The sequence below is a fragment of the Lepidochelys olivacea genome (assembly GCF_965140295.1).
Source record: "Lepidochelys olivacea isolate rLepOli2 genome assembly, chromosome: 14".
In the NCBI taxonomy this organism is placed as follows: Eukaryota; Metazoa; Chordata; order Testudines; family Cheloniidae; genus Lepidochelys; species Lepidochelys olivacea.
The window spans coordinates 28,097,796-28,124,079 of NC_140424.1; the positions used below are offsets into that span (position 1 = coordinate 28,097,796).

At 42.5% G+C, this 26,284-nt stretch overlaps 1 protein-coding gene and 1 long non-coding RNA gene across 2 annotated transcripts in view; both read left to right on the top strand.

The window, feature by feature from the left end:
• LOC311531266 (C-type lectin domain family 2 member D-like) overlaps positions 1-26,284 on the top strand; it is a gene marked incomplete at both ends in the record, with an annotated part of 432,379 nt that overhangs the window by 284,289 nt on the left and 121,806 nt on the right.
• LOC311531279 lies at positions 6,565-19,029 on the top strand. Its single transcript, XR_014714173.1, has 3 exons — positions 6,565-6,675; positions 17,483-17,565; positions 18,202-19,029. It is a non-coding gene; the product is annotated as an uncharacterized lncRNA (long non-coding RNA).

The following is a 26,284-nucleotide window of genomic DNA, read 5'->3' on the forward strand; positions in this document are numbered from 1 at the left end:
ATCAAATGCTAGGAATGCAGCAGGAAAATGTGAAGGGGGCTTGCTGGCTGAAGCAAAACGAAGGAGTCGAGTAAGTATACAGCTAGTCTCCAGCATCTAGGAAATCAGCCTAGATGGCGACTGGAACCTTGGCTCAGGTTAGAGTTTAGCTAGCTGCATTCTGCATGCTTATAAAATTGGGTCTTCTAGAGGCAACTCTTCTGCCAGGTGGTATCAGGAACAACAAAGGCCAGGTTCAATATTCAGAAGTTCCTGTTAACATTACAAAACAGAACTGGCTCGAGCCTCACTCAATCTGGGAAAACTTACCACCACCCTAGGCACCTCTAAGAAGTGAAAGTTCTCCACTTATAAGCACTGAATCTGTGTACAACACAAGAAAACTTGTATTAAAAGGAAGGGGGAACTCAGCATTAATTTGGAAAAACAGCACAAGAATGATGCAAAAGTATGCAAACCACAAGTCAACACCTCACCGTGTGTTGCCTCAGTTTCCCCCTTTGCCTCAGTTTCCCCCCCTTCCCTCAGTTTCCTTTGCCTCAGTTTCCCCCCCTTGTAGTACAAAAGTCTGAGGGACAAATGACCCTTTATCATACTATTCCTTTCCCCTCCACTGCGCTCTGCTCAGAGTTGGTTGTCCGTAGTCAGTGAAGTCCCAGCATTCAGGGGTGTGTTCATGTGGGTTCACCTCCCACATCTCAAAGGGAAGGTCTAGCAATCCCTCTGTAGTTGCCACTGCCCACTGTCCCTGCTGCCACCTTTGCCACTGCTGGCACTGCTTGCTGCCTCTGTGATAACGTTTTCTGGGGTTCCATCACCTAGCCCTGTTCTTAGTGACTTCACCACGGAGGGGAGAACCTCTCTGCAACTGAAACCTCTGCATTGTCTTTCACTCCAACACTGTCCTCATACCAAGTCAAAGACTTAGCCTCCAGACCCGGTCACCAGTGACTTCAGCTCTAGTCATCACTGAGCAGAAACAAAGACTCTTAAATGAGTATGATCAGCTTTGTCTTTAAACATAGAGGGGAAGGTTAAAATGGTGTCTAGGACTCTATTTAAAGAGCCTACACCCCCAGGTAGGAACACCTGTCCCCAACCCCACTGTTCTGCTACCTGGTGCAATCATTAAGCACTCCAATCATTAAGAACTGGGCTAAATAGTGGAACCTCAGAACACAGCACCCTTACCCCCTGCTTAGTGAGTGAGGTTAAATTTAGGTTCAACCCGAGCATGTTAAGTACCTTTACTTATACAATCAGGATAACATTTCTGTGTCCTAGGGAGCCCCTCAATGCTCACTTGCAGAGGATACCCTATAATGCTCATCAGGCCTAGCACATTGCCCCAACTCTCTGTTGTCATCTGTATCTATAACGTGCCATTGAAGGTGTCACATGCAAACTGGTAATATACTGGCCATTAATATTAGCGCATGATGTATGTACCGGAAGTGTATAAAGAATTGTAGATGTGTGCTGGAAATATGTTCCTCAAATGTGTTTGGCATGCAGTACCTAAGCACAGCCTGTCCTAGGCAAAGGAATGCTTCACAGGCTTGAGTGTGGCTCCAATGTAAATTCCGTAAGGTCTGACCAAAGACCATGAAAAGCACATTTATGAGCAAGGTTAGACAAAGCCATCAGGCAGTAAGTGGGGGAAGACAACCACTTAACAATGTTGGTGGGGGATGGAGACTGCACCCCTGCACCCACCTCCCCAAGGATGCTTTCCTGCTTCTTGAATAGGGTCAATGGACTTTGGAAGATATAAGTAGAGGGGGAAAGCCATTTGTCATCGTTCCCCTGAGAAGACCAAGAAATGAAGTGTTTTAGGCTCCATGTTGGATCCTGGCTAAAGACTGGCCAGTCATGCTGGAAGAATGACTGTGGTGAGCAAACTACTTTGAATCAAAATCTAAAGTGTAAGTTAGATTTTAGCCGTAGAAGCCTTATTTTTACTTGTTTGTAACCACTTCTATCCCTATTCTTTCTACTTGGTATCTCTTAAATCCAGGTTCTATTGGTAATAAACTTGTTTTACCTTTTACAAAACTATCTCAGTGTTGTATGTTAAACTAAAGGGTAAAATCCTCAGCTAATCTAGCAGGCTGGTGTGTATTCTTTCCCTTTGGAGGCAGCTAACTGGATAACTTCTGGGAGGGTCCAGTGAGAGGGACTGGATACTACCAGGGAGATGGTTTTGGGGTGACTCGGGACTGGAGGGGCAGTTGGTGTGTTGCTGGTTGCTGGAAGCTGCTGGGTGAGGTCATTGTGCTGTGAGCAGGCTACTTGGGCGCTGAGCCGAAGCTGCACAGCACAGAAATAGTCAGGGCTACTGGGCAGGTGGTGACACAAACTCTTACTGGTCTGGGTGAAACCCCAAAGCATCACAATTTTATTACCCCTGCACTCAATACTGAAGTGAATTTTAACCCAAAACTCATCACTCTGGCAAAGCAGGTCTGTCTGGTGAACACCTAGGCAGAGTAGGAGTATCTGCTCCTGAAGTCTTTCCCCAGTTCATCACTAGATGTCAGGGGAGAGCACATTCAGGCCCTGCTTATGTAAGGCTACTGGATTTTGTTGGAATTTCATATTACAAATGGATGCATTTCCCATGGGCCTTTTAATGAAGAAAAAAAAAACCTTGTTATTTACCTCAAAAATGGACCCTCTTTTCTGCTCTTTTTCTCTTTACCGATTGAGTCTGACTCACTTCTACCAGTATAGCAAGGCATTCTTTAATTAAAATTTCTGTGGTTTGCTTTAATTATCAGCTATGGACTCCTATTGGCAGAATGATCCCAGGTGTATGCTCTGCTTCCCTTTTTGTTTTTTCTCATTCACATGATTCATATTCAGGGTGTATTTTCCATTTCTTTTGTTGGCGTTAATCTAACAATGATTAAATGCATAATTAATATTTTAAAAGTAGCCGAAACGATTTATGCCACGTGCTCAGTATGCCATTTCCAAACTTGGAACCTGATCCTGGACCATAATATGCCATGGATATTTGAAGTAGAATACCTCAGTAAAATCAATGGAAAGTTCTGTGTAACATTCAGTGGCATGATGTGGCTACATGAGAAGTACTGAATACCTGTAACTCCCACTGAAGACAAAACACCTAGTAAGAGGATTTCTAATTATATAAATCAATGGTCTCCAACCTTTTTACTCACAAGATCACTTTTTGAATTTAAGTGCAACCCAGGATTTACCCCACCCCTGCCCCGCTCACTCCCCTTTGTTTTCCCCCGCCCCCATCCTCACTCACTTTCATTGGGCTGCGGCCAAGCGGCTCAGAGTTTGGGAGGGGGCTCCTGGCTGAGCCTGGGGTAGAGATGCAAGTTCTGGGAGAGAGTTTGGGTGCAGGAGGGGGTGCGGGGTGAAGGTTCTGGGAGGGGGCTCAGGATTAGGGTGTGGGCTCCCACCAGGCAGCACTTACCTCAGACAGCTCCCAGGTGGTGGCACAGGGGGGCTAAGGCAGGTTTCCTGCCTTCCCTGGCCCCACACCACTCCCAGAACCAGCCAGCATGCTCCTGTGTCCCCTGGGGAAGGGTATGTAGCTCCACACGCTGCTTCTGCCTGCAAGCACCACCCCCGCAGCTCCCATTGGCCACAGTTTCAAAATGGAATTATGAGGTTGGGCTGCCCAGGTGGATGGGAAAGAGAAAATCTAGGCATTGTCCGAAAACTAAATGACTACTTTGACTCAGTTTGCAATAAGGATGATAATATAGAACATGAACATGAAGGCAGGATAGCTGATGGAAATGGGCACAGAAATGGCAATGCTCACATCTGAGAGGAGAGAAAAACTTAGTTTAATGCGTTCAAATAAATCACACAATTAACACACAAATTAATGGTGATTTAAAAAATTATTTGTGATTAATCGCAGATTTAATCACACTGTCAAACAATATAATACCAATTGAAATGTATTAAATATTTTTGGATGTTTTTCTACATTTTCAAATATGTTGATTTCAATTACAATACAGAAAATAAAGTGTACAGTGCTCACTTTATATTACAATTTAAATGTAAACTTGGGTAAACTTTACATAATACTGTAAACAGTATTGGGTCTATTACACAATTGGGTCTACAGTATCATGTGTTACAGTTGGGTCTTTTTTTACAGTGCAAATATATGTTTAATAAAAAATAATATAAAGTGAGCACTGTACACTTTGTATTCTGTGTTATAATTGAAATCAATATATTTGAAAATGTAAAAAGCCTCCAAAAATTAAATAGGTGGTATTCTATTATTGTTTAATGCCACGGTTAATCATGATAGAAAAATTTTAATTGAGTGATTAATTGCAATGTTTTTAATTGCTTGACAGCCCTAAAAAGAACCATTCTGAGCACAAGAATCACACTTTACTTCCAATACTGCAGGTTGGGAACATGCTGCTTTATTCAACTATACACAAAAAGAGTGGGGTAAAACACCCACTAACTCAATAGGAGGTAAGGGAGGGGATAGAGCGTGGCTCCAACCCATAATACTCTGAGTAACCTAGTTAAGTCCTTGATGACCACTTAGCTACATTGCTCACCTTTCAATCTGCAGCCCTGAGTTAGTCTTCTAAAAACCTTGGGAATGTTCTCTTTTACACAAGGTAGTGCCTCTCCATGGCAGCCATGGCCTTCTCTAGGGGCAGAGGCCCACTGCCTCCACTCTCCTGCTCCAGCAGTTTTGCAAATACCCTCCTCTTGAGCTCTCCGGCATTCCTGGCAAAACTGCATCCTCTTGGCTTCAGCTCCTCCAGACTCATCACCCAAGAGCAAAGGCTCTGGCACCCACATGTCACCCTGTAAACGGATATCATTCAATGCCATCTTACGACTCAAACATCACTTAAACCGACTTTAAAAGACAAGGGGGCAGTTTGCTCTAGGACAGTACCTGGAATCCATGTTGGCTGATCACTATTGAAACCTTTAGTATAGACCAGGTCCTTTGGGCCCAAGTCTCTGTCTCTGGATCATAGTCATGGTTTTGGGTTCTGAAAAGCATGGCAGACGTGGACCTGGGGAGTTTATGAAGCATTTCTCCATAGTTCTGGAGCCTCTGGCAGTCTTGGTGCAGCCAATCTAAAGTGATCTGTTAGTAAGTGTTTTAATTTTAAGTACTGCCACCCTGCTTGAGCCTGTTAGAAGATGTTTGGGGGTCATTTGTCTTCATGAACAGGCTAATTTATTTTTCAATAAAAATTTTGAAATGGGGATGTACTAAAAGTGAGGAATTCAAACTTCATCTACATGGTTCTTTCTGGCCCAAAACTGTTGCTCTTCAAAGAAGTAGAGGATCATCATCAGAGACAGCAATTGCATCAATGGAGGAGTCAGTTACAGAATTTACCACGTCCCTAGAGATCAAAAGTAAATTGAAATGAACTCACAGAGAGGGGAAAAGTATGAATAGTCCCCATCTGTTAGGCATATGAGCTGCCAGATATCGTACATCTTGTAGGGAGGAGAGCTGTCTCTTGCAATTCCAGTACGTGGAATGTAAAGCTGCCAGGATTTGAGAACCCCCAGTGAGATGGGTGACACAGCAGGATCTGCCACTGGCACCAATTTTAAAAAGTGGAACCAGAGCTTTCAAATTTCTACAGAGCAACAGGAGCTGCACCACACTCTGGTGATTCCTTTAGTGTATGTCCGTACCTAGCTAATATACAGACCTTTATATAATCGAAAACACATAGAAGGTGTTCTGCCTTGATAATGATGTTGTCAAATGTTTCATCAGTTCCCCCAACACAAATACAGAAACAAAGGCACTTAATCTTGCTCATACATCATTCTGATGGTATCAGTTTGGGATGAGGTATTCCTTCAACTCCCCTGCTAGGGTGTTTCACATTCAGCCATTTGAGAATTGATCTACATGTCCCAAAAGTTGAGAGTAAAAGCTTGCAGCAAAAGATGACCCGAGTAAGTGCGTCCCAGTCACTAGACAAGCTTATGTATCCGAGTAGGGCAGACATAACAAATAAGAAGTAAACTTGTTGTAAAACAGAACAACTACTCAGTTCACTGCAAGCTATTTAAAAACATTCTGCTTCTTGGGGCTCTTGGAACAGATTCACTTCCTCAACTTGACAGGGAACTGAGCTGTAAATTTCAGAAAATATTTGAGCCCTCAGTGCTTGGCAAGTACCCTTGCTCTTCTGAAGGCTGATCTCTGTTCAACCACATCTTTTGCACAATCTTGAAAAATCATTCTTATGGTCTCCCCCAAACAGTTTTTTTCCCCACAAACTAGCTGTAGTATTTTTATTCTACAGTAAATCTGAGAAAATTGACAATCTATGTGTGAGATTTGGCATTTGAGGTGGGCTTAGGAGCGAGGGACCTATGTGCTCTCTCTACATCAAATTTAAAATCCTCCGGCAGACTGAGCACTTCTGCAAGGAGATGGGAAACAAATTCTTTCTCTCTCTTTCAGGTACTCCTATAATGCCCAAATCATTGCAGCAAGACCTCTGCTCAATGTCTGCCACTTTTGATTTAAGAGAAGATTAGTCTGTCAGGCTTCTCTGCACCTGGGCAGAGAGCCCTTGTACCTGAATTTCCACCGTTGATATTCACCCTTCTGTTTCATTCATGCATCCTGTCAGCGCTTCCAGAGAGGAGTCAATTGAAGTAAGTCAGCTGTGCTATGGCTTTGATATCTGATGTGTCTGCCGTGCCCACATCAGCCATCTTGCTCGAAGGGGAGAGGGAGATAGAGTCGGGTCTCCCGTTCTCCTTGTCTTTTGGCCACTTGCAAAGCTCACAGCAGTCAAATATTTATTTACTTACATTCCAGATATTTTCATGTACTTGTTCCTTTACTGGGGGTGGTCAGTCGGGGGCCCTAGATGCCAGATGGAAATGCATATTAGTGGATGGCAGGCTGTGGAGAGCAATGAATGTGCTCTTCCATACCGACTGGAGCTCCATGAATCCCTTCTAATCCATCCTATTACCCAGGTGCATCACTTCCGGTCTTACAAAAAAGCACTTACTTTGTTTTAAGTGAAGTCCTGTTGCCTACAATCTGTGAAACACCTTCTCCGGTGTTGACAGATGCTCAGCATCACTTCCAACTATGATGAGGATGTCATCGATCCTCACTACAACATGTGGGTTCAACAAATTTTTACAGCCCTCTGGAAAATTCCAGGTACTGCTAATATTTCATATGGTAATTGATGGTACTGATATAATCCCTTGAGTGTTTTATAGTGGTACTTTTTTTCTTTTCTTTTTCTTTCTTTTCTTTTTTTTTTTTTTACAGTCCTCCTTCAGCCTCATCTTCTGGTAAGCCTGCAACATTTCTAACTTACTAAATTTTTCAACCCCCACCTAACACTGCCAGTAATTCCTCTGTCCTTGGAATGGAGTAATTGTCTAACCTGGAGACCTGATTCACCATGGCTTTATAATCCACACAGTTGTGGATGGTCTTCTCTGGTTTAACCCTGGGTGTGATAGGTGTGGCACATTCAGAAATGATGGTGACATGATTCCCTTTCCCCCAGCCTGTCTAACTCAGTCTGTCTTTTCTCTGAGGGCATAAGAAACTGGTTTTGCTTTAAGTAATTTTGGTTTGACCCCATCCTGGACATAAATCCTGACTCTTACTCTATCCAGAGCCTCTGACCCTTCTTTTAAAATAGCCGGGTGAACATTCAAGACTTCCTAGAATGCTGGTGTTTTGTTAGGGTCTCATTTGAAAATTTCCTCCCAGTTCAGATTCAGTTCTTGCAAGCAATCTTTGCCTAACTGATTCTGACTTTCTCCCTAGTTTATTAGGGCTGGTAACCTTTTTCTTTTGGCTCTTATATTTTACAGGGACAAGCACAGGACCTACCACCAGGACAGGTTCCTGGTTTAGGTATGCAGGATCACTCCTGCATTAACTAGAGGTCTCAGTCCTGCTTTACACTGCTGATATGTATATTCATTGATCACACTAGCTGAAGTCCCTTTGTTTATTTCCATTTGTACTCATAGAATCATAGAATCTCAGGGTTGGAAGGGACCACAGGAGGTCATCTAATCCAACCCCCTGCTCAAAGCAGGACCAATCCCCAATTTTTGGCCCAGATCCCTAAATGGCCCTCTCAAGGATTGAACTCAGAACCCTGGGTTTAGCAGGCCACTGCTCAAACCACTGAGCTCTCCCTCCCCAAGGGATACTGACTGACTGTTTACCTCTACCATTACTTCATAAGGACTGACTTTCTTTCCTTTCAGACAATACATAGTATGTACCTCCTCCCCCTTGAGGAAAAGAGTCCTCTGTTTTTGTTCTTTTCCTCTGGACATTTGGAGTCTACCCTCCTGAGTTTGAGATACTGTTTGATAGTCACCTTTGTATTTTCTGACTAAATGTGCAATCTTGAGTTACTAGGCCTTTTTAAATTTACAAACAGATTAAAAATGAGCTTCTCCACAGCAGAAACACCCTTTGGAGCCTGAGTCCCTTTCAGCTTGCTTTGCCTTTTTTATACTCATAGACTTTAAGGCCAGAAGGGACCATCCTGACCATCTAGCCTTACCTCCTGGATATCATAGGCCACAGAACCTCAGTGACATACAACCTCTGGCTGAATAACCAAAGTCCTCAAATCTTGATTTAAAGCCTTCAATTTACAGAGACTCCCCATTTAACTGAGTCAGTTTGAGTTCCCCTGCATTGTAAGTGCAAATCTTGCAAATTTTTCACTGTTTGCTTCCATTGCTGTTACCAGTTCTACTGCTTTGGGACAGATTAAATTCATCTCCACCAGCAATTGTCTTTGAATACTTATACCACAAACAAATCTGTCCCAGAGCATATCCTCTAGGACATTTCTGAAGGAACAATATTCCATTAATCATTTCAGCTCTGCAACATACACAGGTATGCTTTCATCTTGTCTTCTCATCCTACTATGAAACTTGAAACGTTCCACAGTAATGTTTGGCTTTGTGTAGTGCTCTGTTAAGATCTTTTTCAGGTCTCCTAAACTTTTATCTCCTGGTTTCTGAGGCTTTAACAAACTCTTTATGAGAGAGTAGGTTTTACTGCCACAAAATTGAGGAAATCTGCTTTCTTTTTGTCCTATCCTATAATCTCATTTGCAAGAAAATAATAGCCCGGTCTTTCAATATATTTCTGCCAATCCTCATCTTCCACACTAAACTCTTGAGTTTACCATAAGTTCCAATTTTTTGTCTGAGTGGGACTTTATGACTGGGTTACTTGTGGTGGGGGTGACCGGGGCTCAACAGCCCTGAAGGTCTCTTCTGGATCATGTTTTATGTTCCTTAAATCTCATGCTTCAGGTCTTCAGTAGGTCACCTGCGAGGGTCAGGAAGGGATTTTCCCCCAAATGTATACTGAAGGAGGGAGGGAGGGGATGGTTGTTTCCTTTCTCTGAAGCATGAGGGATGTCCACAGCTGGAGATGGGACACTGCACAGGGTGGGCCAGGGCTCTGAGGTGGGGTGGATAATTATTTCTCACATGCTTGGCTGTCTGGTTGGTTCTTGTTCACAGGCACAAGGTCTAACTGATTGCCTTTTGTGGACTGAGAAGGAATTTTCCCCCATATCAAATTGGCAGTTACACTAGCTGATTTTTGCCTCTCTTTTTGCAATATGGGGCATGGGTTGCTTGCCAGGATTATCTGGGAATATCTCATTTAATCATTTCCCTAACATTTACAGGGACCTGGGGCACTGGTGCACCATGCTCCCTCTGTTCTCTGCCTGTGGCAGACAATAGTTTTGTCTCCTGTGAACTTTAATATTTTCTAATTCCAGTTATTGGGTTTAGTGTGCAGTTTCTGAGTGGTGTTGGAGGTTTATGATCAATTCAGACTGAATGAGTTAGTGGCCCCTTAGGCTTTGACTCTGACAGCTAGAGTTGCTGATGTTTTTTTAAAAAATCAGGGTTTTTTTAAACTTAGAAAATATCATGAGAATCCCATGCACATCCATGGTGCAAACAAGGCTGCTTGGATAGCAAGGTAGTGCAGTGACCTCAGGAGACATTGGTTCACTTCCCAGCTCAACCACTGACTTTCTGTGTGATCTTGGGGAAGACACTTAACCTACCCTGGGCCTTAATTCTCCATTGGTAAAATGGAGATAATACCACTCTACCTCATTGCATTGTTGTGACTATAAAATATATTAATTTTGAGGCGCTCAGATACTAGTGATGAGGGCCATGTCAATCAGTGTTAGATTTGTGAGTATTCTGAGTACAAAATGTCGAGAAAAATTAAAACAAGTTACCACATGAACTTATTTTTTCACCTTTGTTCCCCCTACCTCACATGCCAGTCATCATTTGTGTTTGCCATCTCCTACTGTCGCCATAACACAAGCCCCGATCCTGCAAACACTTAGACAAGAACATAACTTTAAGTAGTTCCACGCAGGTCAATGTGCAAACAAATGTTTGCAGGCTTGGGACTTATAAGCTTCTCAGGATAGGGGTTTCATCCTAATTTGTTTCATAAAGCATCATGCACTTCTGTTATATATGTAACACACAATCAGTATAACAAAACTTATTTCACAATCACAAAACTCAAAAATAGCTGAAAACCTATTCTGTTCAAACTTAAAAAAAAAAAAAAATCATTTCCGGGCTGAAACTAAGCATGAGAAATTTCAGCCCCAAAGTCATATTTTTAGCATTTTATGAGTACCTCATATGAAGATTTTGGATGGGATATAAATCACAATTAGAGAATTGCTATTAGGAAGGTTATTGTGCAAATTCTGTTGAAGTTAAAAGAAAAAAATAATTCAAGCCAAGCCTATTTATTTAATTTTATCCTTCTCAGCCTCAAGCTTGCAATCATTTATGCATCTGAATAACCCCACTGAAGTCAACAGAATTACTCATGTGAGTAAAATAGTCACATACATCAGAGTCTACAGGATTAGACTCAATACATTCAGATTAAATGTTAGGGCCAACAGCACAAGCTGTTGTTAGCATTATTGTAATAATTGCATCATTTCTTTTTAATCAGGACTAGAAATAGGAAATGTAATGGTGCCATTTTGCATGATCAGAGTTCCATATACCGTGTAAATTTTTAGAACATTGCAAGTATCTTGCAAATGCAAAGAAAAAGAACAGTTTACCATCAAATTAGGGAACAAATAGTAGCATATTATAAGTCTTGCTCTACAGCGCAGAACACAACTATGTTCGTCACTATATATTTAAATGTGGCAGATTTACTCTATCATAATTTAATAATTCAGAAGGCGTAAGAAGACACAGCCAATTAGCTGCAGTAATTTGCATTTTTATGCTTCTTCATTATTTTCCAAGTTCTTGTCTGCTATTATAGCACTACAAATACCATCTTTCAAAGGTGAATAGCCAATCTGTTATTTTTTTTTTTGAATGGTAATCAGTCCCCTTTAATTATTGAAAGACAAAACAAATTAATAAATTCCAAATAAAATGCTTTGTTTTTTTAAGTTAGTCATGAAACACCCTTTGTCAATGTAGTTTGTTTTCATTTGGTGCAGAGAGCTGTGCCTGTTCTCAAGTGTTCATTAGGGCTGTGATTCATAGGAGTTCTTAAACTCATGCCTAACTTTAATCATGAGAGTAGTCCCACTAAATGCAAGGGGACTACTCACACGCTTTAAGTCAATCATATGTGCAAGTACCTTCTAGATTCAAGGCCTAGGTTTGGACACAAGTATGGGAAGCATTCTCCCTGATGCAAGAATAATTACAAAGAGGAGTTTTGAATTTTCCCAGCCTTATGCAGGAGGAAGAGTGGGATTTAACCCCCTTGCCAAAGATATCGCTACTAAATACTGGATCTCCCACAGGAACTGTGCCACAAGAAGCTCTTTTACAACTGTTCCAGGAACCTTCTTCACAATGGGGATTCTAAGCCACATTAGAGCCAGTGTATAAATTACTACAAACTCTGGTCCCGATCCTGCAAACAGGCACACATTTGCTTAATTTTATGCACATGAAAAATGCCATTGAAGTCAATGAGCCCACTCGTAAGCAGAAAGTTATGTGCATGAGTGTTTGCAGGATTGGGGCCTCTGCCACTAAATTGCAGTGCAAATAGATTATACTATGCAGGCCCCAATCTTCCTCTGCAGGGTACATGTTATGCAAGCCCAAATAGGGAAAGAACAAGTTAAAGAATATTAAGATAAGTGTATTCAAGCTGGCAGGGCCTGATGAAATTCATCCTAGGGTACTTAGGGAAATAGCTGAAGCAATCTTGAAACCATGAGCAATTACCTTCAAGAACTCTCAGAGGACAGATGAGATCTCAGAGGACTGGATAAGGGCAGGTGTATTATCTATTTTAAAAAAAAATGACAACAAAGAAGACACAGGGAATTATAGACCAGTCAGCCTAACTTCGATACCTGGAAAGTCTCTGACATCATTCCACATGACATTTTCATAAGCAAACTAGGGAAATGTGGTCTAGATGAAATTACTATAAGGTAGGGATACATCCGGTTGAAAAAGTAGTTCAAAGAGTAGTTATCTCTCTGGCTGTCACAATGGGAGATGTATCAAGTGGAGTCCCAGAGGGGTCAGTCCTACGTCCCATGCTAGTCAATATTTTCATTAATGACTTGGATAATGAAGTGGAGAGTGTACTTATAAAATCTGTGGAGGATGTCACCTGGGAGGGATTACAAGCACTGTGCAGGACAGGACTAGAATTCAAAATGACCTTAACAGATTAAAGAATGGATCTGAAATTCAAGAAAGACAAATGCAAAGTATTTTACTTAGGAGGGAAAAACTAAATCCACAAATACAAAATGGGGAATAACAAACTGTATGGTAGTACTGCTGAAAAGGAACTGGGAGCTATAGTGGATAACAGGTTGAATGAGTCAACAATGGGATGCAGTTGCAAAAAAGGCTAATATCATTCTGCAATGTATTATCAAGAGTGTCGTAGGTAAGATATGGGCGGTAATTGTCCCGCTCTACTCAGCACTGATGAGGCCTCAGCTGGAGTACTGTGTCCAATTCTGGACTCTGCAATTTAGGAAGGATGTGAACAAATTGAAGAGAGTTCAGAGGAGAGCAACAAAAATGATAAAAGGTTTAGAAAACCTATGAGGAAATGTTAAAAAAACTGGGCCTATTTCGTCTTGAGAAAGGAAGACTGAGGTGGGACATTACAAAGAGGACAAAAAGAAAAGGAGTACTTGTGGCACCTTAGAGACTAACCAATTTATTTGAGCATGAGCTTTCGTGAGCTACAGCTCACTTCATCGGATGCATACCGTGGAAATGAAGTGAGCTGTAGCTCACGAAAGCTCATGCTCAAATAAACTGGTTAGTCTCTAAGGTGCCACAAGTACTCCTTTTCTTTTTGCGAATACAGACTAACACGGCTGTTACTCTGAAACAAAGAGGACAGTGATCAACTGTTCTCCATGTCCACTGAAGGTAGGACAAGAAGTAATGGGCTTAATCTGCAGCAAGGGCGATTTAGGTTAGATAGCATGAAAAACTTTCTAAATATAAGGACATTTAAGCTCTGGAATAGGCTTCCAAAGGAGTTTGTAGACTCCCCATCATGGGAAGTTTTTTAAGAACAGGTTGGACAAACACCTGTCAGGGATGGAGCTATACTGGAGATCCAGAACATGATCAGAGATGCCAGAGCTGTTGATGGGCTGCTGGAGATTGAATGTACTGTTTGGACTGTGCTGGGGAATTCGGGATTATGGTTGTGGGACTTTGGTACTAGCCCCACAAAGGGCTATTTATGCTTGGAGTGAGTGGGGGAGTCTGGAAGAAGGAAATTGAAAAAGAGGCCTCTTGCAGGGCCACCGTGAGGCCATGAGGGGTTGTCCCTGGAGGTAACCACCCTATGTTAGTCCCATAAAGTTAACAGATATTAAACCAATAGGGGTCTATAGAAATGTAAGCATTCTGTAAGAATTACTCCAAAATGGTAGTTTTCAACTTTTTTCATTTGCGGAACCCCTAAAACTATTCACATGGAGGTGCAAACCCCTTTGGAAATCTTAGACATAGTCTGTGGACCCCCGGGGGTCCACAGATCACAAGTTGAAAACCACTGCTCTAAAAAACTATAGAATTCACATCCTTCCTATGTGTTTTCAAAACCAAACAGTACAATTTTGTAACAGGGACATCATTCTCCATTATGTTCTCCAGAATGGTTCAAGAAACTATAGAAAGCTTATCATTTGCTATTCAATTCTTTTGGATATTTCCACAATGGTAAACTGTGGTGGTACACCCCATTAAGGCCTCTGACTTTTCTTGCAAATCCACCACAACCCATTCCTCACTACCACTCAGTAATCTTGTGGGGTGGGGTTCATTAAACTGAAGTATACAGAGTACATAGAACAACCTTGATTTTCTGGCAGCAAATTAGGGTTCAAGAGTGGGAATGATTTCTGTAATTGTACTGAAGCAGCTATAGAAACTGCACTTTGTCAGAAGTGAAAGACTGAAAATAAGAGCTTCTTGGGGTGCTGTTTTTTTAAACCAGTGTGGAAGTATAACATTGTATAAGGGGACATGCTGGATACATTGTATATGAGAGGGCATGCCAAAACATGTTACAAAGTATCTGAGGGAGCACACGTAGGGACAGTTAGTTATTGAATGGAGAAGCAATTAAGATAGAGCCAGCACGTCTAAGAAGCAGGCATCAGAATGGAAGGTGTGAAGGGCAATTAGTTAAGTTAACTGGAAGCTGTTAAAGGAGATTGTTAAGGGTGGCAGGTAATTGAAGATACGTGACTGGTCTCAAGGATCTCGAAGGGTGGTGACTAAAATCTTTTTCTTCTTTTGTCTGTAACTTCTCTGTAACTTGTTCTCCAAAAAACTGTATAAATTTAAAGACACAAGCCCCACTCGGGGGGCTCACTTCTAAATGTATTAGCAGAGCAGCTTTGCTAATAAAACAGAGTGGTCTGATAAATTGTGAGTCTGAGTCAAACTTTGACACCAGTCTCCCTCTTTTTTTTTCTTTTTTTTTCTTTTTTTTTAAGCGCTGTGTGGAGTCTGGGTGTGAAGACGAGGTTTTGAGTCTTTCTTGGTAAAGACGGGGACACAGCTGAATCTGGTATAATAGCCACAACCCAGCAACCCCTGAGAATAGCAAGACAAATTGTCGTAGCAGGAGAAACAGAAATGGCTTGATGTTAACAAATGCCAATAAGTAGAGACATCACCTGACGTCAAAAATACCCAGAAGACTAAAGAATGGCTATTGAAAATAGTCCATTCTGCAAGAAAAGCAGTATTTCTACTGCTATATGTTGACTGGGGTGAGATTTTGTGCTGCGCTATTAGGAGTACCAATAGCCATGCCCCTGGCTTGCCCCCTACACCAGGGTCTGCAAAGGCGTTCTCAGGACAACCTGAGGCTGCACCAGGGCAGTCCTCCCACAGCTGGATCAGAGGTTCTTAGAACCCCATTTACTCTACTCTGGACCCTTTACCCAATGTACAGGGACCAGGGTAATAATCTTTCTTCAGGAATGCTATCTCCACTATACAGACACTAGTAGTCACATCATTGTTCAGGCAGAGTTCTGTTTGGCACTTCAATCAGAGAATTCCACCTCTTTGTTATGTCTGAGAAACCATACATTACCCTCCCCACATTTACAGCACTTAGTCTTCGAGGGAAGAATTAATTTTCTGAGAATTCACAAATTTGTTAATTAGCCTATAAATCAAACTTAATTACAAACTGGGCCCTTTAAGAAATTGACCCTGTGTTGCAGTCTTTGTATAAAATGATCTCAACAATGGAATAATGTGGACTTAATTTTTCAACTTAATTAAAATTAATTCATAAATTCATAGATTTTTTTAAGCCCAAAGGAAACACTGTGATTGTCTAATCTGACCTCCTGTACAAGCAGCTCTGGGACTCACCTGAATTAATTCCTGTCCCATGCCCAATAGCTGCGGTTGAACTAGGGCATATATTTCAAAAAAAAAATAATCCAATTTTGATTTTAAAATTTCTGGTGATGAAGAATCCACAACAAACCTTTGTAAGGTGTTCCATTGGTAAATTATCCTCACTGTTAAAAATACGAGCCTTATGTTTTTTGAATTTACCCAGCTTCAACTTCCAGTCATTGTATCTTCATATTCCTTTGTCTGCTAAACTAAAGAGCCCTTTACTGTCAAATTTCTTTTCTTCATCGAGGTACCTATTCATTTCAAAGGTTCACGTGGACTATAAAAGAGAGAGAGAGACAAGGTGGATGAGGTAGTATCTTTTATTGGACCAACTTCTGTTCATGAGAGAGTCAAGCTTTTAAGCTGAAGAACAGCTCTATGTAAGGTTGAAAGCTTGTCTCTCTCACCAATAGAAGTCCATGCATCCACCTTGTCTCTCTAATATCCTGGGCTACAACAACACTGCACATAAAAGAGGGGGGCAGAAAACCCCACACAGTCTCTCTTTCACCTAAAACAACACATCTTTGGGCCTCTGGGAGAGATCCTGACCAAGGAAAGGGACAGTCATAATCTTGCCTGGAAGACTGTGACTGAGAAAGTCCCTCTTGAACAAAACCTTGAACCAAAACTTGCTAGATTGTTTTAGACTTCTAGATGCATGTTTTTACTTCTATTTGCTTAAAACCACTTCTAATTTTCTCTCTTATCTGTGAGTTACTTTAAATACTGTGAGCTAATTTAAATCCTATCATCTTTTGTTTTGTTTGTTTGTTTGTTTTTTAATCTAGACCAATCCAGTGCTGTGTTTAAACTGAACTGTTTGCCAACTCCAGTTAAAGTAGCAAATTGTTGAATAATTACTTTGCACAAGAGCAATGAACCTTAATATCTGAACTGTTCAGGAGAGGGTTGGACATTGCAGAGCACATGTTTTGGGGAAAATTCAGGACTGGGAATATGGTAGGGTCACCCTGCAAGTAGTAACCAAGGCTGGTGGAAGCCGGAGTGTGGCTGGCATGTTACTGAGAGGCTGTTGGGGTCAGAGATACTAGACCAGGGCTGAAGCAACAAAGAAACACTCAGGGTGTGTCCTGCATGCTGGTAGGCTAGTTGAGAGCAGCCCAGTGGGGGAGCTACAACAGCAAAGCATTGTGAGGGACCCAAGGCTGCAGGGCAGGCAGTGACACAACCCTTCTCTGGTCTGGACTGCACCCTGGAATGTGACTGTATGTCTCTCAGATTAGTCTCCCAAGATATTGCAGATGCTTTTCCTATATACTATAGGTAGGCTTATCAGCTCCTTAAGCAGATTCTTTTTTGTGATCAGGTAGGTAGATCACATTCTCTTGCATGATAAGGTGTGACCCCTTCACTTTCTCTTTGAGTTAAATAGATTGAGCTGCTCAAGTCTCTCACTATAAGGTATGTTTTCCAATCTTTTAATCATTCTCATGGCTCTTCTCTGAACCCTTTCCAGTTTATCAACACCCTTCGTGAATTGAGTACACCAGAACTGGACACAGTATTCCAGTAGTGGTTGCACCAATGCTAAATACAAAGGTAATATAACCTACTTACTCTTGCTTGATGTTCCTTTGTTTAGACAGCTAAGGATAAGATTAGCCCAATTAGCCACAGCATTACACTGGGCGCTCATGTTCAGCTGATTATCCACCATGATCCGCAAATCTTTTTCAGAGTAACTGCTTCCCACATTAGAGTCCCCCATCCTATAAGTATTCCCTATGTTCTGTGTTTTTAACTGTTTGGGGGGCTGTTGTTTGTGTGACATCTCTAAGAAATACTTTAGGTTAATCTTTCCCCCTGAATGGATAATTCCAGAGTCTTCTCTAAAAAAGGTCAGTGTGACACCACCAGGCCAGCTCAGGTCAAAGCCATAGGCCAATTCACTTCTGTGTGAATATCAAAGAAATGTTAAGTGTACTAATTCATTTGAGTATTAATCTAGTTCAAAGGAAATGTGAATGATATTGCCTTCTCATCTGTAACCTGTTCTCTGCTATCTCATACATAATGCATATTGTTAGGTAATAGCATGTAACAATCCATTAGTTCTCATGAACTTTACACATCAAGTAAATTCTCATCTTGATGCTAACACACACGTTTGATCTAGGTCAATTAAGTACAGGGACATACATAATGTAATATCTCTGTGATTTAATTGCCCATCAGACAGGATTGGAGCCTTGGAACAGGAAATGAAGAAGCATGCTGACTTCAAAGCATGGGTCATTGCATTCGACAATGGAAATCTTCAGGCTCAGTCTGCATTTAGTCAACAAAGGAAAAATGCATGCTGTGATGAAAACACTTGGATGATTGCTTTTTGTGGAAAGAAGCCGTAAATACTGATTCCAGGGAATGATCCTGTATCTCTGAACTGTTTTAGATTCGAAGAGGGTAGAATACTGAGTGAGTGGAAGGAGGTCCCCAAAGTGATTTTGGGTATCCCTGAGAGACTTTTGGAAAACTAGCAGACTACTACATCTCTGCTATCATCTTGGAATTATAAACTTTGACTCACCTGTTAATGTATTTTACCTGCTTAAACCTCTCAATAAGTCTCAGTTCTTTTTCTTAGCTAATAAATCTTTAGTTTACTAGTGAATTTACTTCAGCTTTGTCTTTGGTGAGATCCAGAGTACAAATTTGACCAGGGTAAGTAACTGACCGTTTGTGGTTGGGAGTAACCTAATGTGATGTGATATTTGGTATAGTGACCAATATCACAAAGCCCAGTTTGTCTGGGTGCCAAGAAGGGCTGGAGATCCTAAGGGGACTGTCTTTGACTCCATGGTAAGACTGATACAGAGATCCAGGAGTGCATGTTCGTTACTGGTTTGGTGAAATCTAATTATAGAATATACCACCAGTTTAGGGTGTCTGCCCTGTTTTCTGGCATCTGACCTGAATTTGGCATTCACAGTTGTGAGCTATTCCAGACAGAAAGACAGTGAGAACATCAGGATTAAATTCATTAAAGAGATTTGTATCCAAAATGTGAACCTGCCCCACACATTTTGCCTTGTAGCCCTGGAGAGAAGCGGGGTTAACATGGCTTCCAAGTCCTTTCCCAGCATGTGAAGTGTGTGTGGGAGTGAGAAAGAGCCATGTACCTGCTCAAGGTACTTCTGACATCCTAGAGGGGAAAAAGAGAGAAAAATAATCTGAGACCCACTTGAAACACACTGAGGATTGCAGGGAAGGGATTTTGCAAATCTTGAAAAAAGAAGCTCTGGTCTGGCCCCAGAACCATGGATTATCTCAGCTAATGGGGCTTTTCCATCTCTCATATCTATATATCTCTAATTCGTCATAGAAAAATTGTAATGCACATTTCAGGAATTCACTGACAGCTGGACTCCAGTGCCCACAATTTGGGAATGGTCCTGTCCCTGTGGTGGGATCTGGGGTATTTCTTACTCTGTCTCACCTGCAGGAATTTGCTTACTGGCTTCAGATACTTCCCCTCCATCTCACTGATCAGCTCACTGAGATGGGAAATCTCCTCAGAGAGTTTAGTAACATTTTCATTCTGTATCTTCACAATCTCCTTGTCCTGTTTTTCCAGCTCAGCCAGCAGGAGTCGCTCTTTTTCCTCCAGGAACTGCCGCAGTTTCTGAAATTCAGATAAAATCTTCTGCCTCTCTGTTTCTGTCTGTTTCTGTAAGAAAATAGGGAAAGGGCTTGTTTGGGATGTGAATGGAGCCTGGGGTCCTTTCATGGAGTGCTGAGTGTACAGGAGGGAGAATTTCTTTGCACATTCTAAGACATCTAACACTTGCCTGTGACCTGTGATTAGTAGAAAGAGGATTTTCTCACACCTTCCCATTTGGCCCCTATATCTCTTAAAGGGATATTCTCATGTCTGACATGGTTAGGATATCGTGTTACCAGGGGCCTTTAAAAATGCAGATCCAAGGCCGCCGGAGGCAAGATTTAGCACTAGATCTGAGTGACATTTTTTGCACTAAACTTTTTTGGAGGGAAAAGGCAGATTCATTGACTCTGAAATATTTAATGAATTCTTCTCAATGTCACCCACCTTTTTTGGATGGATAAATGAAGAAATAAATAAGCAGATAAATAAAGAAATCATTTAAAAATCAAGAAAATGTTTTGATTATTCCATTTGAAATTAGTTTTTGCTTCAAAAAGTCCTTCTTCATGGTCAAAATTGAAGCAAAACACTCTGCCCAAGAAAAAATGGAACACTGATTTGCTAAATTTTTTAAAATTATTTTTGGTTTGACCATTTTTTCCCCAATTTCCAGTCAATGAAAAGTCCTGTTGTTTACTCAGCTCTACACAGAACTACGTTGACACAGATGTATGGAAAGAAAAAATGAATCAATTGAACAAAAGGTGCAGACAGGTACAGAACTGTGCATTGGATACATTCAGATCATTTTGGCAAGATTTTCGTCAAAGCCACAAAAGGTGGACAAGAATTCATTACCAGAAATGAAAGCTTAGAATCTGAAGATGGAGAAGAGGATTGTTCAGGCCATCTGTATGGAGGTGAGTGCACACATACACACAGAGCATCCGTGGTAACGGAGTAGTAGATAAAAGCCAACATTTCCTAAGGCCACAAGGGAATCTGCCTACAAACCAACCTCACATCCCATGTCAATGCAGGTTAATAACAGGAACCTACCAGATACTCCTGGCTTTTCTTCTCTCTATTCAATTTAAATCCCTGGAAATTTTCTCTCTCTTCCTTCAGAATCTTCAAATAGAGCTGGATTTTATCCTGAATCAACAGAAATGATTTGGGTGGTTTGATTTTTATTTTTAGGGGTGAGAGTGCATCTCAGTTTAACCCCTCATGGAAATTCAGACTCCCAAGGAGAAACTTCATCTCCTTACTGGCTTGGAGGGAGGGATAGCTCAGTGGTTTGAGCTTTGGCCTGCTAAACCCAGGGTTGTGACTTCAATCCTTGAGGGGGCCATTTAGGGATATGGGGCAAAAATTGGGGATTGGTCCTGCTTTGAGCAGGGGGTTGGACTAGATGAGCTCCTGAGGTCCCTTCCAACCCTAATATTCTATGATTCAGACTTTTCTCAAAGAGTCTTCCCCTTCTAACAGATTTCATCGCTGCTAGGGCCACAACAGCATGGTCTCATGGTTCAGGCACTGGTGTGGGCCTTGAAAGACTTTGGTCCTATTGCCCACCCAGTCGCTCTCCTGCTGGGTGACCTTAGGCAATTAATTTCCCCACTCTGACCCTCCATTTCCCATCCCACTCTGCATTTTTCTTCTCAGATTAGCCTATACATTAGAATATCCCTGCTCAGAGCCGGGATTGTCCCTCACACTGTTTTGTGCAGGTTCCAGCAAAATCAAGGTCAAATCTCATCTGGGGTCTGTAGTGGCTACTGGGATGCAAATAACAACAATGATGATAAATGGTAAGATACAAATCAGCAATGACAACATCAGCTTTTTAACTTGATATTCTCCAGTCTGAAGGCAACAGTCTCACATAGACAGGCCTGCAGGTGATTTAAACCTCACGAATCATTTAACAGATTCTTGTTTTTCCCTACCCCCCGCCCCCACCCGATGTTCTGGTTTAACTTGGATTTTAACTTGAAGAGTGGTCAGTTTGGATGAGCTATTACCAGCAGGAGAGTGAGTTTGTGTGTGTATGGGGGTGGGGCGGATGTGAGAACCTGGATTTATGCAGGAAATAGCCCAGCTTGATTGTCATGCACATTGTGTAAAGAGTTGTCACTTTGGATGGGCTATCACCAGCAGGAGAGTGAATTTGTGTGGGGGGGTGGAGGGTGAGAAAACCTGGATTTGTGCTGGAAATCACTTTAGATAAGCTATTACCAGCAGGACAGTGGGGTGGGAATAGGTATTGTTTCATATTCTCTGTGTATATATAAAGCCTGCTGCAGTTTCCACGATATGCATCTGAGGAAGTGAGCTGTAGCTCATGAAAGCTTATGCTCTAATAAATTGGTTAGTCTCTAAGGTGCCACAAGTCCTCCTTTTCTTTTTGCGAATACAGACTAACACGGCTGTTACTCTGAAACCTGTTCCATAGAGAGTTCCCTTAGTTCACCAGTGGGAGCTGGGTTTGAAAAGGATTCTGCTTCTCAGGTAAAACTTTCCCGCATTAGAAATTTTTCAAGTCTTAATTGTTTGCCCTTCCTGCCACCCAGCTGTCTCATTTATTGTTGATAGCATCTCCCATACAATGAAGGCCTTACAGAGTTGAACAATGCAGTCACACCTCTGACAGGCAACTTCCACCTGTCATAAAAATCCAAAGCTGTTACTCATTGAACTTGACAGCAATTCCCTACCTTGTACTCCTGGTTATCCTCCTTTATGGGAACCACAGTATGAGCTCGGTGAGTCCGGGACAGATGGCAAACCACCCAGATGGGGGTTTGATTAGGGGTCTAGAACACATGACTTATGAGGAGAGGCTGAGGGAGCTGGGATTGTTTAGCCTGCAGAAGAGAAGAATGAGGGGGGATTTGATAGCTGCTTTCAACTACCTGAAAGGGGGTTCCAAAGAGGATGGCTCTAGACTGTTCTCAATGGTAGCAGATGACAGAACGAGGAGTAATGGTCTCCAGTTGCAGTGGGGGAGGTTTAGATTGGATATTAGGAAAAACTTTTTCACTAAGAGGGTGGTGAAACACTGGAATGCGTAACCTAGGGAGGTGGTAGAATCTCCTTCCTTAGAGGTTTTTAAGGTCAGGCTTGACAAAGCCCTGGCTGGGATGATTTAACTGGGAATTGGTCCTGCTTCGAGCAGGGGGTTGGACTAGATGACCTTCTGGGGTCCCTTCCAACCCTGATATTCTATGATCCTCTTCACAGAACAGTGTCAGAGCCTTCTGGCGTTCCACACACACTCCTGATCCCTTCGCTGCCTGGAAACTCAGCCATTTGGCTATTTCTAGGACATTTGCCAGCTGCCTGTTTGGCCTGAGGTTTCTCTGTTGCACAGCTTGTCTGCACTTAGGGCAGGTGATGCCTGTGTCTGATTCTCCCCAGCACTGGCTGATGCAGGCTCGGCAGAAATTATGCCCACACTCCAGAGTGACAGGTTCTGTGAAATACTCCAGACAGATGGGACAAGTAGCTTCATCCTGGAGACTTTCCACAAAGCTCTCTGCAGCCATGGCTCCCTCTGGACAGTGTAACAGGGTAAGGTTCACTTTCCCGAGCTCAGAAACAAGCCCCACCTGTAGCAGCAACTGGGTGTTTCCCTTCCCTTCTTGACTCCTGCTATTTGCTGAGCTGGAACAAGCCCCCTGGTAACATTACAACCCTGGAGGCTCTTGTGAAAACAATACCACTAGGCTAGGCTGTGGTCCTGCAACCAGCCCCCTCTTCCTGGCAGCCAGGTCCAAGCAGTGAGACAGGAGGTGAGCCACCACTTCCCAAGCCAGGCTCTGTACACAAAGGCAGCAAACCAGAGTAGCCACCCTCAAACGTGAGAAGCATCTCTGTCCTGCCCCCTCTGCTCCACATTTGGGCCTGGCTGCCAGGGAGAGAGGCTGAGTGAGCCAGAAAAATGCCAGGGGGAGGTGCAGCAGGAGAAGGAAAGGTCTCCCACACCCAGTCAGTAACTTTGGCAGGGAGAGCATGGCAGCACTGGGCTAAGGGTGGGAGGGTTGCTGGGGAAGGCACTGGGAAAAGGTTCCCTCTGCTCAGCCTGAGTTAGGGTCATTGCCCGCTGTGAGAGGTTGTCACTCCCCGGGGTGTAGTCTGGGAGTGGTTGGAACTGCTGTGCCTCCTAACAATTCAGCTGAGTTGTCCTTTCTCACACTGCTCTACTGGTGATACACAGCCAGCCGCTCCAGGCCCTGTTATCACCCAACATGACAGCAGGTGACGCCACACACCTAACTGAGTTACCTCAGTGCTTTACCTAAGCCACTCAAGGACAAACAGGAGATAACCTCCATTTTCCCAGCTCCCCAGCCTTGCTCCCCTATTGGAGTATGAGCCCAGAATTATACCATCTTGCACTGCACAGGATGTGTACAATGCAAGCTCATTAATTAATTCTCTCCCCCCTCGATGTGGGGAAGATGTGCAACAGTCTTTGTTTACCAAGCAGAGATTTTCCCAAACACCTCACTTAAAGACACACTAGTAAAGGTTTAACATCCCTGTGGTGGGGAAAACACCACAGCAGCCCAACACCATAGCATTTAATTTCAGAAAGGGGAACGACACAAAAATGAGGAGGTTAGTGAAACAGAAATTAAAAGGTACAGCGCCAAAAGTGAAATCCCTGCAACCTGCATGGAAACATTTTAAAGACACCATAATGGAGGCTCAACTTAAATGTATACCCCAAATTAAAAAACATAGTAAGAGAACCAGAAAAGTGTCACTTGTGGCTAAACAACAAAGTAAAAGAAGCAGTGAAAGGCAAAAAGGCATCCTTTAAAAAGTGGAAGTTAAATCCTAATGAGGAGAATAGAAAAGAGCATAAACTCTGACAAACGAAGCATAAAAACATAATTAGAAAGGCCAAAAAAGAATTTGAAGAACAGCCAGCCAAAGAGTCAAAAACTAAGAGCAAAAAAAATTTTAAGGACATCCGAAGCAGGAACCCTGCTAAACAACCAGTGGGGCCATTGGACAATCAAGATGCTAAAGGAGCACTCAAGGATGATGAGGCCATTGCGGAGAAACTAAATGAATTCTTTGCATCAGTCTTCATGGCTGAGAATGTGAGGGGGATTCCCAAACCAGAGCCATACTTTTTAGGGGTCTAAATTAGCTGTTACCACTCAAGAAAGAATTCTTGGAGTCATTGTGGATAGTTCTCTGAAAACATCCACTCAATGTGCAGTGGCAGTCAAAAAATCAAACAGAATGTAGGGAATCATTAAGAAAGGGATAGATAAAAAGACACAAAATATCATATTGCCTCTATATAAATCCATGGTATGCCCACATCTTGAATACTGTGCGCAGATGTGGTCGCCCCATCTCAAAAAAGATATATTGGAATTGGAAAAGCTTCAGAAAATGGCAATAAACATGACTAGGGGTATGGAACAGCTTCCATATGAGGAGAAATTAATAAGACTGGGACTTTTCAGCTTGGGAAAGAGACAATTAAGGGGGATACGATAGAGGTCTATAAAATCAGGACTGGTGTGGAGAAAGTAAATAAGGACTTTATTCCATGGATTCACCAAGGGAAGGTCATGCCTGACTAATCTAATTGCCTTCTATGATGAGATTACTGGTTCTGTGGATGAAGGGAAAGCAGTGGATGTATTGTTGCTTGACTTTAGCAAAGCTTTTGACACAGTCTCCCACGGTATTCTTGTCAGCAAGTTAAAGAAGTACGGGCTGGATGAATGCACTATAAGGTGGGTAGAAAGTTGGCTAGATTGTCGGGCTCAACGGGTAGTGATCAATGGCTCCATGTCTAGTTGGCAGCCGGTGTCAAGTGGAGTGCCCCAGGGGTCGGTCCGGGGGCCGGTTTTGTTCAATATCTTCATAAATGATCAGGAGGATGGTGTGGATTGCACTCTCAGCAAATTTGCGGATGATACTAAACTAGGAGGAGTGGTAGATACGCTGGAGGGCAGGGATAGGATACAGAGGGACCTAGACAAATTGGAGGATTGGGCCAAAAGAAATCTGATGAGGTTCAATAAGGATAAGTGCAGGGTCCTGCACTTAGGACGGAAGAACCCAATGCACCGCTACAGACTAGGGACCGAATGGCTAGGCAGCAGTTCTGCGGAAAAGGACCTAGGGGTGACAGTGGACGAGAAGCTGGATATGAGTCAGCAGTGTGCCCTTGTTGCCAAGAAGGCCAATGGCATTTTGGGATGTATAAGTAGGGGCATAGCGAGCAGATCGAGGGACGTGATTGTCCCCCTCTATTCGACATTGGTGAGGGCTCATCTGGAGTACTGTGTCCAGTTTTGAGCCCCACACTACAAGAAGGATGTGGATAAATTGGAAAGAGTCCAGCGAAGGGCAACAAAAATTATTAGGGGTCTGGAACACATGAGTTATGAGGAGAGGCTGAGGGAACTGGGATTGTGTAATCTGCGGAAGAGAAGAATGAGGGGGGATTTGATAGCTGCTTTCAACTACTTGAGAGGTGGTTCCAGAGAGGAGGGTTCTAGACTATTCTTAGTGGTGGAAGAGGACAGGACAAGGAGTAATGGTCTCAAATTGCAGTGGGGAAGGTTTAGGTTGGATATTAGGAAAAACTTTTTCACTAAGAGGGTGGTGAAACAC